The sequence below is a fragment of the Scyliorhinus torazame genome, chromosome 5 (genome assembly GCF_047496885.1).
Source record: "Scyliorhinus torazame isolate Kashiwa2021f chromosome 5, sScyTor2.1, whole genome shotgun sequence".
Lineage (NCBI taxonomy): Eukaryota > Metazoa > Chordata > Chondrichthyes > Carcharhiniformes > Scyliorhinidae > Scyliorhinus > Scyliorhinus torazame.
The window spans coordinates 234,448,310-234,463,899 of NC_092711.1; the positions used below are offsets into that span (position 1 = coordinate 234,448,310).

At 45.5% G+C, this 15,590-nt stretch overlaps 1 long non-coding RNA gene across 1 annotated transcript in view; it reads right to left on the reverse strand.

The window, feature by feature from the left end:
* Positions 1-10,352: 10,352 nt before the first annotated feature.
* Positions 10,353-15,590, reverse strand: part of LOC140422753 (uncharacterized) — a 55,531-nt gene continuing 50,293 nt past the window's right edge. Inside the window, exon 3 of the long non-coding RNA XR_011947581.1 lies at positions 10,353-13,373. This is a non-coding gene — a long non-coding RNA (uncharacterized lncRNA). The remainder of the gene's footprint in view (positions 13,374-15,590) is intronic.

Sequence of the window (15,590 nt, forward strand, 5' to 3'; positions counted from 1 at the left end):
GATACTGTCTCCCTCAAGGACCTGGCACCAGCAGCTTCTACTCATACACACTTTCCCGGCCCGGCGCCACCTTCCCCTCCCCCGGCGCTCCCAACATTAACCCCACCAGGACCATCCCTCCTTCCCCTGCCCACGCAAGAGGATGAAGAGGATTTTGTCACGCTCCCGGGGTCACCTGACATCAGGCCAGCACCGACGTCGCCGGCATCAACATCTCCGCCACCGTTACGTCACTCCCAGCAGAACGTCAAGGCACCGGACCGGTTGAATCTCTAACTGGCACTGGACTTTCAAATTACATTTTTTTTCTCTCCTAATAAAACACTGTACATAAATTCACTCCTGTATATAGTTCTCCACCACCCCCGCCGGACTCAGTTTCAACAGGGGATGAATGTGGTTAACCACTGTTACACCTGTATTAGGTGATGTAAGGTAGGACCTGTACTACAGGTTCGCCAGTAGCCCCTGCCTGCTGGCTCCGCCCAGTAGGAGGAATATAAATATGCGTGTCCTCTATTCAGCAGCCATTTCGCCAGCTGCTGTGGGAGGCCACATATCTTACTACAATAAAGCCACAGTTGTATCCAACCTGAGTCTTTGTACAATTGATCGTGCATCAATGGGAATAGAGAGATATGGACCCAGGAAGTGTAGAAGATTTTCGTTTAGATGGGCAGCATGGTCGGCACAGGCTTGGAGGGCCGAAGGGCCTGTTCCTGTGCTGTACTTTTCTTTGTTCTTTGTTCTTTGAGTCGAGGGGAGAGTGTTGTCCTGGGGGGGGCAGGGTTGGAGCCGGCATCGGGCTGAGTCATCAGTGGGCAGAGCATCATCCTCTCCCATTACCAAGGCTAAGTGGTGGGCGTGGCTACGTTGTGATCCGTAGAGTTTGAGTTGGTTGATGTGGAACCAACCAGTCTTACCGTTGGGGTACGCTATCTTGTACACAGAGGGGTTTACTTTGTCAGAGATGGAGTAGGGGCCTACGAATTTAGGGGCTTGGAAGGAGCAGGGGTTGTACAACGAGATCATAACTTGCTGGCCAACTGTATACTCTATGGGGTGAACCTTTTTGTCAAAGCTGGCTTTACTCTGCTTTTTCCTATCGCCTAGTCGGACAGCAGCAGCTAGTTGTGCCGCTTTCATGTTTTCTGTGACCTGTTGGACTGCTTTTTCATGGGTGAGCGAGGTTACTGTGGGATTTTCCAAATCGATCCCTAATAAATAGTCAATGCCTTTCAAGGGTCTCCCTGTCATAAGGGTGTGGGGGGTAAAACCTGTGGAACTGGAAACTGTGTTCCTGATAATCATGAGAGCGAAGGGTAGTACCGTGTCCCAAGTGGAATTGTTCTGCTGTACCGTCTTCCATATGGTCATTTTTAAAGTGCGTTTCATGCGTTCTACTATGCCGCTGGACTGGGGGTGGTCGGCTATGTGGAATTTCTATTTAATACCGAAAATGGTCATCACATTTTACATTACTCTGCCGGTGAAGTGGGAACCTTGATCTGACTCAATGCTGCGTGGAAGACCCCAGCACATAAAGATCTGTTGGATCAAAATTTTAGCAGTGGCCTTTGCCATGTTTGAACGTGTGGGGGAATGCTTCAACCCATTTTGTAAATGTATCGATGACGACAAGCACATACTTGAAACCATTTCTGCAGGGGGGAGGGGACCAAATATGATCAATTTGCAGATTTGTCCAGGGGCCTCCTTTAGATCGGGTGTGTCTTAATTGTCCCTTCTTTGCATAATGTTCTGGATTGTTCTGGACGCAAATGAGGCAATTGTTCACATAATGTGTGACATCGCTTTTTAATTCGGGCCACCAGCACAAGGGTCTTAAATGGGCAATGGTTGTGTCTATTCCATGATGTCCGTGTCCATCATGGAATTGGTAGATTAACTGGTTTCTGTCTTGGGTGGGAACCACATAAATTCTGTCCTTTAACACTATTCCATCCTGTATTGTGAGTGTGTCCTTCCATTTTTCATAGGGGGCTGGGTAGGTGCCGTTCAGTATCTGTTTGAGGGAGTCGTCTGTGTGGTAGTCACCACTAGTGGCATATTATATGTATTATGGCACTGCCCGTATATTAAGGGTACAACGGTAAGTCCTTGCCTGCTGGCTCTGCCCAGCAGGCGGCGTATAAAAGTGTGTGCTCTCCGATGCTGCAGCCATTCTGGTTCTAGCTACAGGAGGCACAACATCTTGCTCAATAAAGCCTCGATTGTTCCACTATTCTCCTCTTTGTGATAATTGACAGTGCATCAGTCTGCTTTCTGTGCCTGAGATAAATCCTCAATATTGGCTTGGGAGACCTGGATTGAATGTATCTGTTCACACTCGGGGGGGTTGCCAGAAGTGACGAGTGCGTGATCCAGCTTTAGCTAAGGCGCTAGCCTTACGATTCCTGGAGGGGTGGTGTGGCGATGGCTCTTTACTTTAATGATGCCGTATGTGCGGCCGGTGGCTTTCTCAAGAATATGTTTCAGGAGAGGGGTGGATGGTAGGGATTTTCCATCGGTGGATACAAAACCTCGGGATTCCCATAGGGGAAGGAATTCTGTTAGACTGTTGCAGACATACAAACTGTCGGAGTGTATGTCCGCAGGCGTTGGAAAGGAGTCTGGGTGGTCAATTACATAAGCTATGGCTGCCAGTTCGGCTGCCTGTGAACCCAAGTGGCCGGGTAATTTTAAAGCTACCTCTTCTAGTGGGCGCCCCTGTGAGTCCTCCATGTAAATCCCGCATCTGTGAATCTTACTCCATCCTCAACAGTAGAAGAGCCTCTACATAGATCTTTACTGTGTCTCCTGTCTTGGGAACTTTGTGTCTCACCGTTTACACGTGGTTGTAGCGATTTGGGAACAAAGGGTCCCGTGGGGTGTGTGGCTGTAATTATCTGGCATTCGTGTGGGGTCCCTGCATATTGTAAATTGTCTGCTAAGAACGTGTGGGTCTTGGTGCGTTTCACAGAAAGAACCCTGTCTTGTAATAAGAGTGTCCAGCGAGCTTCTCTGATCTGGCTAACTGAACCATCCTTTAGTTTGCCGTCTAACAGCAGTTGGGTGGGGGTGTGCTCAGTTAATATCGTGACTGGGTTGAGGCCTGTAATGTAGGCAAAGTACTGGACTGCCCAAAAGTCTGCAAGCAAGTGTCGTTCACAGGCAGAAAATCCTTGTTCTACGGGGTCTAAAACTCCAGAGGCATAGGCTACCGATCCTAATCGGTCGTGGCGTTCCTGTAGGAGCACTGCTGAGAGGGTTCGGTCAGTGGTTGCTACCTCTATGGCATAGGGCAAGCTGGAGTCGGGGACTTGTAAAGCGGGAGGTGTACCTAGGGCGCGTTTTAAATAGTCTATGACCTCGGTGTGATGGGGAAGCTAATTCAATGGGGTGTTCTTTTTCAGAAGCTCTGAGAGCGGGGCGGCCTTGGTGGCAAAACTGTCTATGTAATTTCTGCAGTATCCCACTGAACCTAAAAATGAGCGGAGTGCACTTACATTATGGGGCAGGGGCAAGTTCACAATGGAGTCAATTCGTTTTTGTTCAATTTCACGTTTGCCATGTGTAATAGTGGTGCCGAAATAAAGTACCTTTTCCCTCAATATTGTGCCTTTTTGGGGTTTACCTTACATCCAATGGTCTGGAGCAGGGTTAGTAATTCGGCCAATAGAGCCAAGTGCTCTTCCCTGGTATAGGTTAGCAGGAGCAGGTCGTCTACATACTGAGTTAGGCATTCGGGGCGGGAGAATTTGGAAAGACCAGCAGCTAGCTGTCTGTGGAAAATGGAGGGGGAATTATGGAAGCCTTGGGAGAGACATGTCCACGTATACTGTTGTCCTTGAAAAGTGAATACGAATTTGTACTGGCAAGCCCGATCTAGGGGAATACACCAAAAACCATTGCTGATATCCAGCAAAGTGAAATATTTTGCTTGCATTCCCTGCTTAAGCATGGTCATGGGACTCATAGCAATGGTGGATGCTGTGAAAGGGATGACTTTGTTTAGTTCGCGGTAGTCAATGGTGAGTCACCATGAACCATCTGGTTTCTTTATGGGCCAAATCGGGGCATTATTAGTGGAAGCTACCTGTCGAATCACTCCTTGGTTTAACAGACTGTGAATTACCTTTAAAATTTCTCTCTCAGCCTGCTGTGGAAATCCATACTGTTTCTGTAGTTTGGGGTAGGGACCTGAGACCTCAATCGGACCTGGAATGTGCCCGCAGTCGTGCTTGTGTTGGGCAAATGCACCTTTGTGTGTGGCTAATACCTGTCTAATGGTGTCGTCTGTGCTAATTGTCGAAGGGTTAAACCAATAGTCCCCTACTGAGCAAATCCTGTTTTCGTAATCTCCCACTGAGAGCGTGGCGGGGGCTCTAGCTGTCTTGGACATTCACCAGACACACTTGTTTACGGGGTCTAAGGAGAGGTTACATGAGTTCATAAAGTCTATGCCTAGGATGTGTTCCGCAGTCGGGGACAGGTCTACTGGAACAACGGGGTTGGTAGTGGTTACGTTTCCTATTTGGACAGATATAGGGGCTGTGATGTATCCCTCTTGCATGTGGCCTGTGAATCCACTGAGTGTGATGGTATCTGTGGTGGGCCAGGGTGTTTTGTGGAATAGATTTGCGGCGTTTAGCGTGGTTTGGGATCCTTCTGTGTCCCAAAGAAAATCAACTGCTTGTCCCCGGACTGTGCCAGTGACTACCGGTCTTCCTACGTTATCCCAGCATGTGTCACAGACCCATGTTGGAGACTCTGGACACCGTCAATCTCGGGAGTTATAAGCGAGGTTATCTGAACGGGCATTTACGTTATCCATGGGGCAAGTGTTGCCTTCTAGCTATCGCGGCTGGTGATCGTGGTCTGGCCTATTGTTTCTGGGTGGGGGTTGGGCTTTTGGGATCATTGGTGGTGTGGGGGAATTTGGTCTGCAATCGCGGGCATAATGTCCTACTTGTCCACAAGTGTAACATGGACCTCGTGGTGTGTGGGCTGTGGCTTGTGCTCTGGGGTACAGTTCTCGAGAGAAATGTTCCTCCCTTCTGCCCTCATTTATCCATGCGGGTTCCTGGCTAGTTCTGATTGGGTACATTGTGGCTTCGACTGCATTCTGGTCCATCTGATCCTGAAGGGACTGTTCCCATGCCCAGGATAGGCGTCTAAGTACCCAAATCTCATTATGCGTGGTATCTGCCGGGTCATAATTCACACAAGCCCGTTTACCTATTTCAGTGGCATGTGAAACTAATGTATGGGGCCGTTTAGTAGTATCTTCCTCATCGAGGTGAAAGCGATCTAAGTTTCCGTATCCTGCCTTGAAATGTATCCAGAGGCGACTGGCAAAGGCGGTCGGATGTTCCCCTTTCTTTTGCCTGCATTTGTTCAAACCCTCCACCGGATCCCCTTTGTTGTATCCGATAGCATCTAATATTGCGGCTTTTATTTCCTCTAGGGTTCCTCCTCCTACGTTTTGGGGTCTGGCAAAGCTGACCTTACTGACTGGCTGAGGCTCATTACTATCAATTTTCCCTCCTCACTCTCATTTAATCCGTACATAAACTTTTGTTGGTGCACCTCAAAAAAGAAGCTATGCGGGTCTGCGGTGGGCTGAAATGGAGTAATTTTACTGCAAGCGTCCCTAAACTGGGTTACCGAAAGTGGGGTGGTGTAGGTGATATCTGGACCTGCCTGATCCCTTATCCTTCTTTCCGTGGTTACGGATTCATGTGTGTCGGGGCAGCTGTGGAGGTTGGTGTGACCTGTGCGGCCTGTGCAGCCGTTGCCTTTCCTTTTTGGGATGCGTGGCGGCTGCTTTTGACGTTCCGCTCCTTTAACATACATTTGCGCGCTTTCAGTTAACTCTTCCCAGTCTGCCATCTCTTCCTCATCTGTCTCGTCTGTCCCGAAGGCACACATAAACCCATTCTGGACTGAAAGTAATGACTGGAGCTTATCTATCTTCCGCTGGCATTTAACGTGGTCAACGGAACTCTGTCTTTGTTCTTTAGTGGGCTGGTGGAGCGCTCGTAAAGCTGCCTGTAAATCGGTGCATTTCTTTGTTAGCTGGGTGACCTGGTGTTCATTCTCCTCTCTTATCAAGACTGCGCGCTGTGTATCTTGATAGGCCTTGTCGTACTGGGTTTGGAAGCTGCTCAGGTGTTCTATGCAAGACTGGTGGGCGCGTTTATCATCGGCGATTTCCCTGTCTTTAGCGGCTAACTTCTCCCGGAGTTCCATAATAATGTTCTCACTTTCTTTACTGTTTCCCTCATTCTCTTCCTCCTTCTCTGCTAACTGTCTGTGGAGCGTCTCGACGACCTCCTCGGTGCCTCGCAACTGTGCCAAGCAGTACACTATTGCCATTGCCTTTCTAAACTTTGCTGCGTTTTTCTTATATATCTCACAAAGATTCTCCCACCAAGTCTGTCCTATCTTTCCTGGACCTGTCTCAGTGTTTGCACAGAAATTCGACCAAGGGGGCCATCCTTTCCCCTTTAAGTACTTTCTCAACACATCCTCCCATATGGGGCACTGCTCTGATTTATCAATGACTCTAACCTCGGATTGCTGCTGTGGGTTCATCAACTTCTCTATCATCTGCGCTGCCATCTCTTCTCTACTTAAAACTTGGAACGGGGGGAATAAGGAGTCGATCGAGCAATGGGTACAGCTTACGGCTATATTCCGGTTCACAATCCCTCTAGATTTGCATACAAGTCTGACGAGTTTGCCTTACCCTTCCCTGTTAGTTACGCATGCGGTTAGTGCACATTTCCGAAAATTGGTTATTTGGCCGATATGAAACTTACTCTTGTGGTTCATTCTCTTTCCCCAATTTAATTCCAAGTTGTGGGATCCTTCGGAGTAAGAAAGTCACTTCTAATCGAGATCCCACCAGAGTCGCCGATAAATGTTGCCTTCTTTACTTTGGGGTGAACCACAAGCTGTTTCTTATATCGACCAAATGGCCACACAAACAATATGTTAGCTCAAAAACACAGTTTATTAATAACACAAGACTTGTATCTCTGTACAATAACACACGCGGCTCCGTACAAAACTACGCCTAACGACTAAGATGACCTTTACTTAACTTCGAGTGACTGGCACTTTGCGAGATAAGGCCTTTATCTGGGTCCACGTGGTTGGTTTGGAAGTAGTTGGCTTCGTCTCAGCTGGGCCCGTCCTTCAGGAATGATCGCAGTTCCTTGAGCTTGGTTGTTCTGCTACAATTGCCGCGTACAGGCCGTTCCCAAAAGAGGCAGATCTCTAGTGCGCAGGGCTTTTTATCCTTCGGTCTCTTTCGCGCCCTTTTGGGTGGTCCTTACTCCGGGTCCAATGGATCGAGAGGGCTTTCGATCATCCTCATCAATCTCAGCCAATTAGGGGGCGGATACCTCAATAGCTGGGCAGGTCCTAGCTATCATTGTCCCAGGCACATAGGCCTTTCCAAATAAGGGGAAGAGGTGCCAGTTAGTCTGCTACTGTTGTAACTCCTTGATTCAAACTCTATTGTACTGGGGAAAATGGTGATCGGCTCTTAATGGATACAAGTTTCAGCCAAGTCTGGTTTCTTTGCACAATACACAGAGGCTGAGTAACTGTCTGTGTCTCAAATTGACCACAATTCCCATGGTCCTTTGCAGGTGGCCATTTTACATGGCTACAGTACCACATCATGGTGAAACGAGGCTAGTGCTTTACAGAACTAGTTATAGGCCCGCAGCATTTATACAGGACAAAAAATCCACCCACTCAATCCCTCCCCACAATCTGTCTTCTCCCACTCCACATCACCTGAATATGGCTCCCACCCCGGTAACCACCATCAGACTCCTGAGAGATACCATTACAGCCTACCATCTCCCCTGCTCCCCCATCTCACAACCACTCCAATACCACTGCCTGATTTTACCACTCCCAATTACACCTGCTCTCCCTAACTGTGATGGGCACCCCCCCCCCCCCATCAGCTGCAACCCCAACCCCCCACCCATGATCTGACACGTGTCCCCTTCAATTCAACCTCTCCCACTGATCGGGTCCCTATACAACCAACATCCTCACTGATCATTTGAGGCCAGAAACGGGAAGGACAGAGGGAATAGTGTAAATACAACAAGTAGTTAGATTGGAAGCGTTGGGGTCAGAGGGAAGTCGACCCTTTTGAGGAAGAATTCAGAGTGCAAGAATTCAACAATGCAAGAATTGTTGAATCTTGCAATCCTGACATCCAAAAGGAAGAAAAAATGTTTGTGTTGAAAAGCCGGATGAGGCGAAGGGTGAAATGAAATTGCAGGCAAGGGCAGCATTGCGATAGTGTCAGTCTGTACTGCTAAGGGGAAAGGTCAATTGCATACCTGTTGCGATACATGGTGTTGAGCATGGATCTTAGATACAACAACAGTGGTCCGAGGAATACTGAAAGTGGTAAACCACTGTGTTCTGATATTAGAGGTTGTACGGTAGAACCTGCAGTATAGGTTCACCTGTGGCCCCTGCATGCTAGCTCCGCCCAGGAGGCGGGTTATAAATATGCGTGGCCTCCAGCTTGCAGCCATTTCGCCAGCTGCTGTGGGAGGCCACACATCTGATACTAATAAAGCCTCAGTTTGGATTCAACTTCGTCTCCAGTCAAATTGATCGTGCTTCACTGAGTATCTTGAAAACGCCTGTACTCATGGGCTGGATTTTTCCAGCCCTCTATGGATAAGTTGGGAGGTCGTGTAAAATGGAAAGGGAAGCTAGGAATAAAATGCCCATCACCTTCCTGCAACTATGGCTTTTTACTAGATGCGGTCAAGGTGAAGGATGACATTCTGCCAGAGACCAATTCTGCCACCTACATTGCTAACTAAGGGCTTCATACTGTGTCCACTGGCATGCGGTCAGTGCATCCTCTGCCGCTTCATGAGACTGTCTGGTGAACTCTAGTGGCCCCTCTGTGGACTCATGATATGGGTGCCCTCCTAATTGGCAATCCACTGCACTTACACACCACCCTTTCACCCCACTGCCTCACTGATACCCACTTGATTAACCACGGAGACCTCAGGTCCCTCTTATTGGTTGGGACATCAACTTGCTCCCATGGCATCCTCGTTGCTAATCTGTAGGCCCTCCAATTGATTCTTGAAGGTGGGCTCTCATCTAGGGCAGGACCCTTAGTGGCAACTGATGTTGGACATCCAAAGTATGTGGCTGGTGGTCCCACAGACTGCCAATGTGATGTTTCGCCCTAGTTTTTAGGCCCACTGTGGTGCCCCTTTCCCCCACTCCAAACCTGCTCCCTCAGTATTCCAATAAAATTCCAGCCCATGAGCATATTTGGAACCTGAAAGATGGAATTTTAGTTCAGATCCCCTCAGAGTGAGCCAGAGACAGTTGCTGAGGAAAGAGGCTGTGAAGGCAAGTTTTGCTGGATACCTGATCAAACACGGGAAGAGAAACAGAAGGCAATGAAGTCGGTCCAGGTCAAAGAGACAAATAAAAATGCCCTCGCAGAAAAGAGCAGAGCATCTTCAAGGTGGGCATTCCTGGAAGGGAAGTGGCAGTGAATTAACTACTGATGGAAACTCAAAATGCTGTGGATTTGGGAACAGTGAAAGAGAATAGAAAATGCTGTAAGGATTCAGCAGGTCAAGCGGCATCCTACATCCAGAACTGGAAAACATCAGAGATGTGACAGGTTTCAAACAGGAACAGAGACAGAGAAAGGAAAGTGGAGTAGAAGTAGGAAAGATAAGGGAAAATCTTTCAGAGGGCAGGAAACAGAAGTGATTAAACAACAAAAGGGTTGATGATGCAAGGTAAAATTAATTGTTAATATGACAAATAGAGAAACAAAAGATCGATCAACATCATTTGAATGAACACAGGGTTAAAGGCAGGCTTCTTGGAAGTGTGGAGGAACAGAGGGATCTTGGGGTCCACGTACATAGATCCCTCAAAGTTGCCACCCAGGTTGATAGGGTTGTTAAGAAGACGTATTCATTAACAAAGTGCCACGAAGTTTTGCTGCAGCTTCATAAAACCCTGGTTAGACCACACTTGGAATATTGTGTCCAGTTTTAGTCGCCTCATTATAGGAAGGATTAAGATGCTTGGGAGAGGGTGGAGAGGAGATTTACCAGGATGTTGCCTGGATAGGATGGCATGTCTTGTGAAGAAAGGTTGAGGGAGTGATAGGTTTGTATTTTGGTTAATATATCATGTGTCACTGCACTTTATATATTACTCGACAGACTTTGAAACTGAGCTTCATACGTGAAGTAAATTGTCTTTTATTCAGTTAGTTTCAGATGTCTCTTGATCAAGTCAGTTTCCTTGCAAATACAGAGTTTTTTAAAGTTTGTTTTGTCCATGCAAATACAGAGTACTGAGTTGAATTCAATACAAATTACAGCTCTTGATAATTTCTTCTAATTGAATACACGATACAGAAAAGTTGAAAATAAACAAAATGGCGGTTCAAAGCGGAAGTGCAGGAAGTAGCTTCAGAAATTATGTCAGTTCATTCCGGAATTAATTGTTCAAAACCGGCACGTACTTTTTAAGATTTATGGTTATCACCAATGTCTTTCCCCTTTCTGGCTGTGATTGGGTTAAAGTAATTACACAGTTAATTGAATTTGATTGAGATGTCTGTCCATCAAATTTTAATATGGGGTGATTGAAATACGTCTTTCTCATGAGCCTTTGTCATGAAAACAGTTTCTGGGAATATCGCCCAGAAACTTTAAATTAGCAAACTGTGTCCTTGGTCTGCCTGGCTTCATATCTTGATGTTTCTCATGGGATTCAGCATTTTTACTGTCATGCTTGAAATTTGGTTTTTTTAACAAACCATTTCAAGAAGCCATTTTAAATCTTGGGCCATTTATTCCTTTACACTTGTTATATACTAAAACGGTAGATTTATACTAAAAAGGTAGGTTCCAGCAGGGAGCTCGGGCTTTTCTCACTGGAGCGAAGAAGGCAGAGAGGTGGCTTGATAGAGGTGTTAAAGATGGTGAGAGGCATGGACAGAGTGGATAGCCAGAAACGTTTCCCCAGGGCGGAAATGGCTGTCACGAGGGGACATAGATTTAAGGTGATTGGAGGAAGGTATAGGGGAGATGTCAGAGGTAGGTTCTTTACACAGAGAGTGGTGGGTGTGTGGAATGCACTGCCAGTGGAGGTGGTGGAGTCAGAGTCATTAGGGACATTTAAGCGACTCTTGGTCAGACACATGGACAGCAGTAAATTGAAGGGGTGTAGGTTAGGTTGATCTTAGATTAGGATAAATGGTCGGCATAACATCGTGGGCTGAAGGGTATGTACTGTGCTGTACTATTCTATGTTCTATCAGGTGTAAATGTCTTTGACTTGCCACACTGGATGTCAGCAATGAATGTCAGCTTTGAATATCACCCATTGTTCGATTAGGCCCTTACATCTTTCTGCATTCAATAGTGATTTCAAGTCATGACTTCTGTGCTCAGGTTGTTTAGGAGAACAGATTTCCAGTGCCAAACAGATTTGTTTTCCATTGTTGTCCTGAAGTTGTTTGTTTTCTTCACAGTAAACTTTGCTGTTTATTCTTGTACAATCTTCAACTTTTGATAATACCCCCCAAACACAAGCTATTTTTGTAACTTTAATTGGAAGAGCAATGAACTCAACACTGGCCTCTCCACACTGTTTTGCCATTACTCCAGTCCAAAAGCAGCCATTATACACTAATCTCTCTTCTCTCGGCTTTAACCTAATTTTGAATTGTGCAGCATGCATTCCGCACAGTATTCCCTTGTATTCCAGCATTCCACAGCATTCTGCAGTATTCCTTAAATACCACTCACACTAATTTTATCGACAAGGGTCTACTTTCATATGCCTTTTGAAAATCTGTTCAAATAAGATCCAATGGAGTTCCTTTTCAATACATTGTTACTACTTCAAATATGCTGCCACATGGCTTGCTTTGAAACACATTCCCAAAGCACAGGAGTCTTGAAGTTAGAGCATATAGTATTGCAGTTGACTTAAATACAGTTGTTAACACAATGGAAAGTCTGGATGAAATAGACACTGAATCACAGTCTTGAACACTGCACATTCCTTTGGCAATAACACTCCGGAAGAGGAAGAACTGCATTTCCCCCAAAATTGAAAACAATTTTGTTTCTGAGCTGGAACTGTCGCTGCTGAAGACCATTTTGTAACTGGATAAATGGTTTATCTAAAAATTGTCCACGAGACAATAATAGACTGGTGTTTCAAAACCTTTTTAAAAAGGCTAAATCCTTTAAATCTGATTTCCTTGTGCATTCTTGTATCCCATTAATTGTAAAATTAGGGTTATATTTCAGTTCATTAACAGCTGATGAATGCTACATTTCAGTAGAAGACTAGCCATTTCTCCATACAAGAGAAATGCTCGGTTACCAAAGATATTCAGTGAGAAATCTGAGTCCCAGGTGCTACTGCTGTTGACGTCCCCAATTTTTTCATTAATACCCTGTCTAAATTTCCCACCTAAATGTTGCCTTTGTCCACTCTTTGCTAAAGAAATAATGATGCTCCAATACATTTGTGCAAACTGGTGAATAATTTGTTCAAACATGCAAATATATTTCATATAAATTAGTAAATAATCCTCATCCTCACGGGGAACTGCCTAACTAAATACGATGAGCAGATAATTAGGCAATGTACTTGTAATTGCTGTAGCATATCTCCAGGGACATGTTCCTGAACATCTGTTTATAGCCATCAAATATAATCCATTGTAAATAACAAGCATATTGTCTCTCCAGAAATTCATGTGAAGCGTATGGTTCAGATTTATATATTTGCAGATGCAGCAGACTTTGTTTGCTATTGCAGCAGCAGTGCTAATGGCAAAAATAAAATAAAAATTGTGTTTTTAATCTGCTAATTTATCATTTAATTCCAAAGCAATGACCACTAAAACTCAACAGAGCATGCCTAATACAGTACACTCCTGTTAAAAGAAAACCTCCAGTACATGCCAATTTAATTTAATTAACCTTCTACTTTCCTTATGAAGTACCATTTCAGGTGTGCTATTCAGCAGACACAGTTGGAGTAGAATATAGAAGTAAATTGCTACAATATTTTAAGAGGAAAGTTTTTCCTAAACGAAGGGCGGGATTTTCCGTTCCCCCAACCATGTTTTTTCGGAGGCGCTCCATTCGCTGGCGAAGGGATCTTCTACTCCCGCTGTTTGATCAATGGGATTTCCCATTGAAGCCACCCCACGCCGCTGGGAAACCCGTGGGGGGGTTGCGCTGCCGGCGGGAAAAGAGAATGCCAATGCCCGGAAAAGTCTGGCCGAGATCCGTGTACGCAGCCTCATTAAAAAAACAAATTAAAATCAAAGCATATTTCACATATTTGTAAAATTATGGCACCGAATGCAACTATCAGCAAAACAATAAGATGTTATAAAATGCCAAACTGTGGCATGGATATAGAGTAAAGCTCCAACACATTTTCAATTATGCAAGGATAAACCGTCCTTTGTGTCACTGAATTGAGCTATTTTGCTTTAGTTTCTAAATCCCTTTTCTCCCCGATTTCCTCCTCCTCTTTACTTTGGAGGCATCAAGTCTCTGTTTTTAATGCAAAAAACAGACCTGCAATCTTCATGTTAATGCAAACAATTAGAGAAGTGTAATGGACTCAGATCTTGTTCACAAACAGTGGTGATAATGAATGCCCTTGGAGCAACATGATCCATAGTAGTCTATAAATTGGTGGAGCTCACAGTTGATGGGCATCGTTTCATTTTATTATTATTACCAGTGACAGTTATTAGTCAATGTTAAAGATTGTCTTTAAACCAAGAGCTGACAATACTTCCTGGAAAAAAATTGAGCTTTGAAGTCGCCTAATCTGCATCAACCCAGATTGTCTGCCACGGTTGTAAATAAGCAGTAAATACTTTCCAATTGAAAATCTGGCAACTTTGATGTGAATCTTAAATTAATTCATCAATGCAAAAACATTATTGGGTAATCTAAATGCTCATGTCACACAAGTTTAATCTGGAGGGTTAGTGAATTACAATTTTAATAAATCAGTTTTCACGTGTTTCCACAAAAAATTGATTTGTATTTTCATTGCATTAGCCTCTTATTTACAGCTTTCGACTCAGTGCTTGGTGATCGCACTTACATAGGATAGCCACATACAGTGTGAAATTATTGGTGTGATCTAACGGCTGCACCAGCAAGTAGCACCAGCAAGTGTGATGATGGCCTGCCAACATACAATTTGAAGGTTTGGACCCAAAGAGAAGGAAGTGCCAGAATAAAATCCACACAGGAGAAAGCAGTATCTTGGTTCAGTAATGCTTCTTTTGTTGTTGGTGACTGAAGGTCCACAGGAATACTCGGTAGCCAAGCAATGGGAAAGTCCAATTGGTACACCAAGAAATGTGTAGAGGAGGTGAGCATTAAGAGCATGGTGACATGCACTTGAATACAATGTAGAAAACAGTACAATAACCGAAGATGGGCAGGAATGGGGAGATCAATGTTACTTTCACCCATATCCTGATGTGGGCAATACCCTATCCCTTACTCTGCCTTCTCAAGCCTGCTCCAGCACACAGCCCCTCATATTGTCTTATAGGTGGACCCATTCCTCACTCTCTACTCAATTCCTCACATCCCCATCTGTCTATCCACCCACTGACACTCTTAGGGCAATGTCATGCCTCTTCCCTCATAGATAACCTAAATTGAATGTTCTGCATCTATGCACTCAACACATTTCCTTACTCTTGGAGGAGTCCCCCAATGGAAGTGCCATTCTGTGGATCTGTCCTGCAAGTGGCAATGAGTCTCTGGCAGAGATTGTGCATTGCTCCGTCAAGAGAGAAATCTTTATGCGCTTATTCGTGCTGAGATGAGTATGAGACATTGATTAGAATTGAGCCCTAGCCAACAAGAAAAATGTACTTCTTCCTTAACAGTTGTAAAGAGTTCACAATAAAATTAGTTTGGATAGTTTGGACACAGTGCTTGGTGGACACAGTGCTTGGTGGTCACACTTCCATAGGATAGCCGCATACAATGTGGCATTATGGGTGTGATCTAACTCTGCGCCTGACTCAGAATGGGACGTGGCCGGTAAATCTCGCTAGAGGCCTCGGGCTAGATTTACCTGACTCACTATTCCTTGCATGATCTAAGGGGATCTCGTGAGGCGTCGTGATCTGGATCCCGCCCACAATGGGCGAGGCCCAGACTTACATATTCAAGTGTTCAGTGAGGCGCACCTGGCAGTGCCAGTGTGACACTTGGGTGCCACTGCCAGGGTATCCAGGTAGCACTGCTAGCCTGGCTGGGGCACTGCCAGGGTGCCAGGTTGGTGATGCCCAGGTGGCATCATGCCCATGCCAGTGATTGGGCCCAGGGGTGCTCTGCCCTAATGAGGTGGGATGTGGGGGTCTTGATGAAGCCCTTATAAGTGAGTTGGGGTGCTGGAGGGGTTCAAAGGACTTGGTGTGGGAACTAGAGATCAGGGCACCATTGACAAATAGCGCCCCGCCAGTGCTGGGA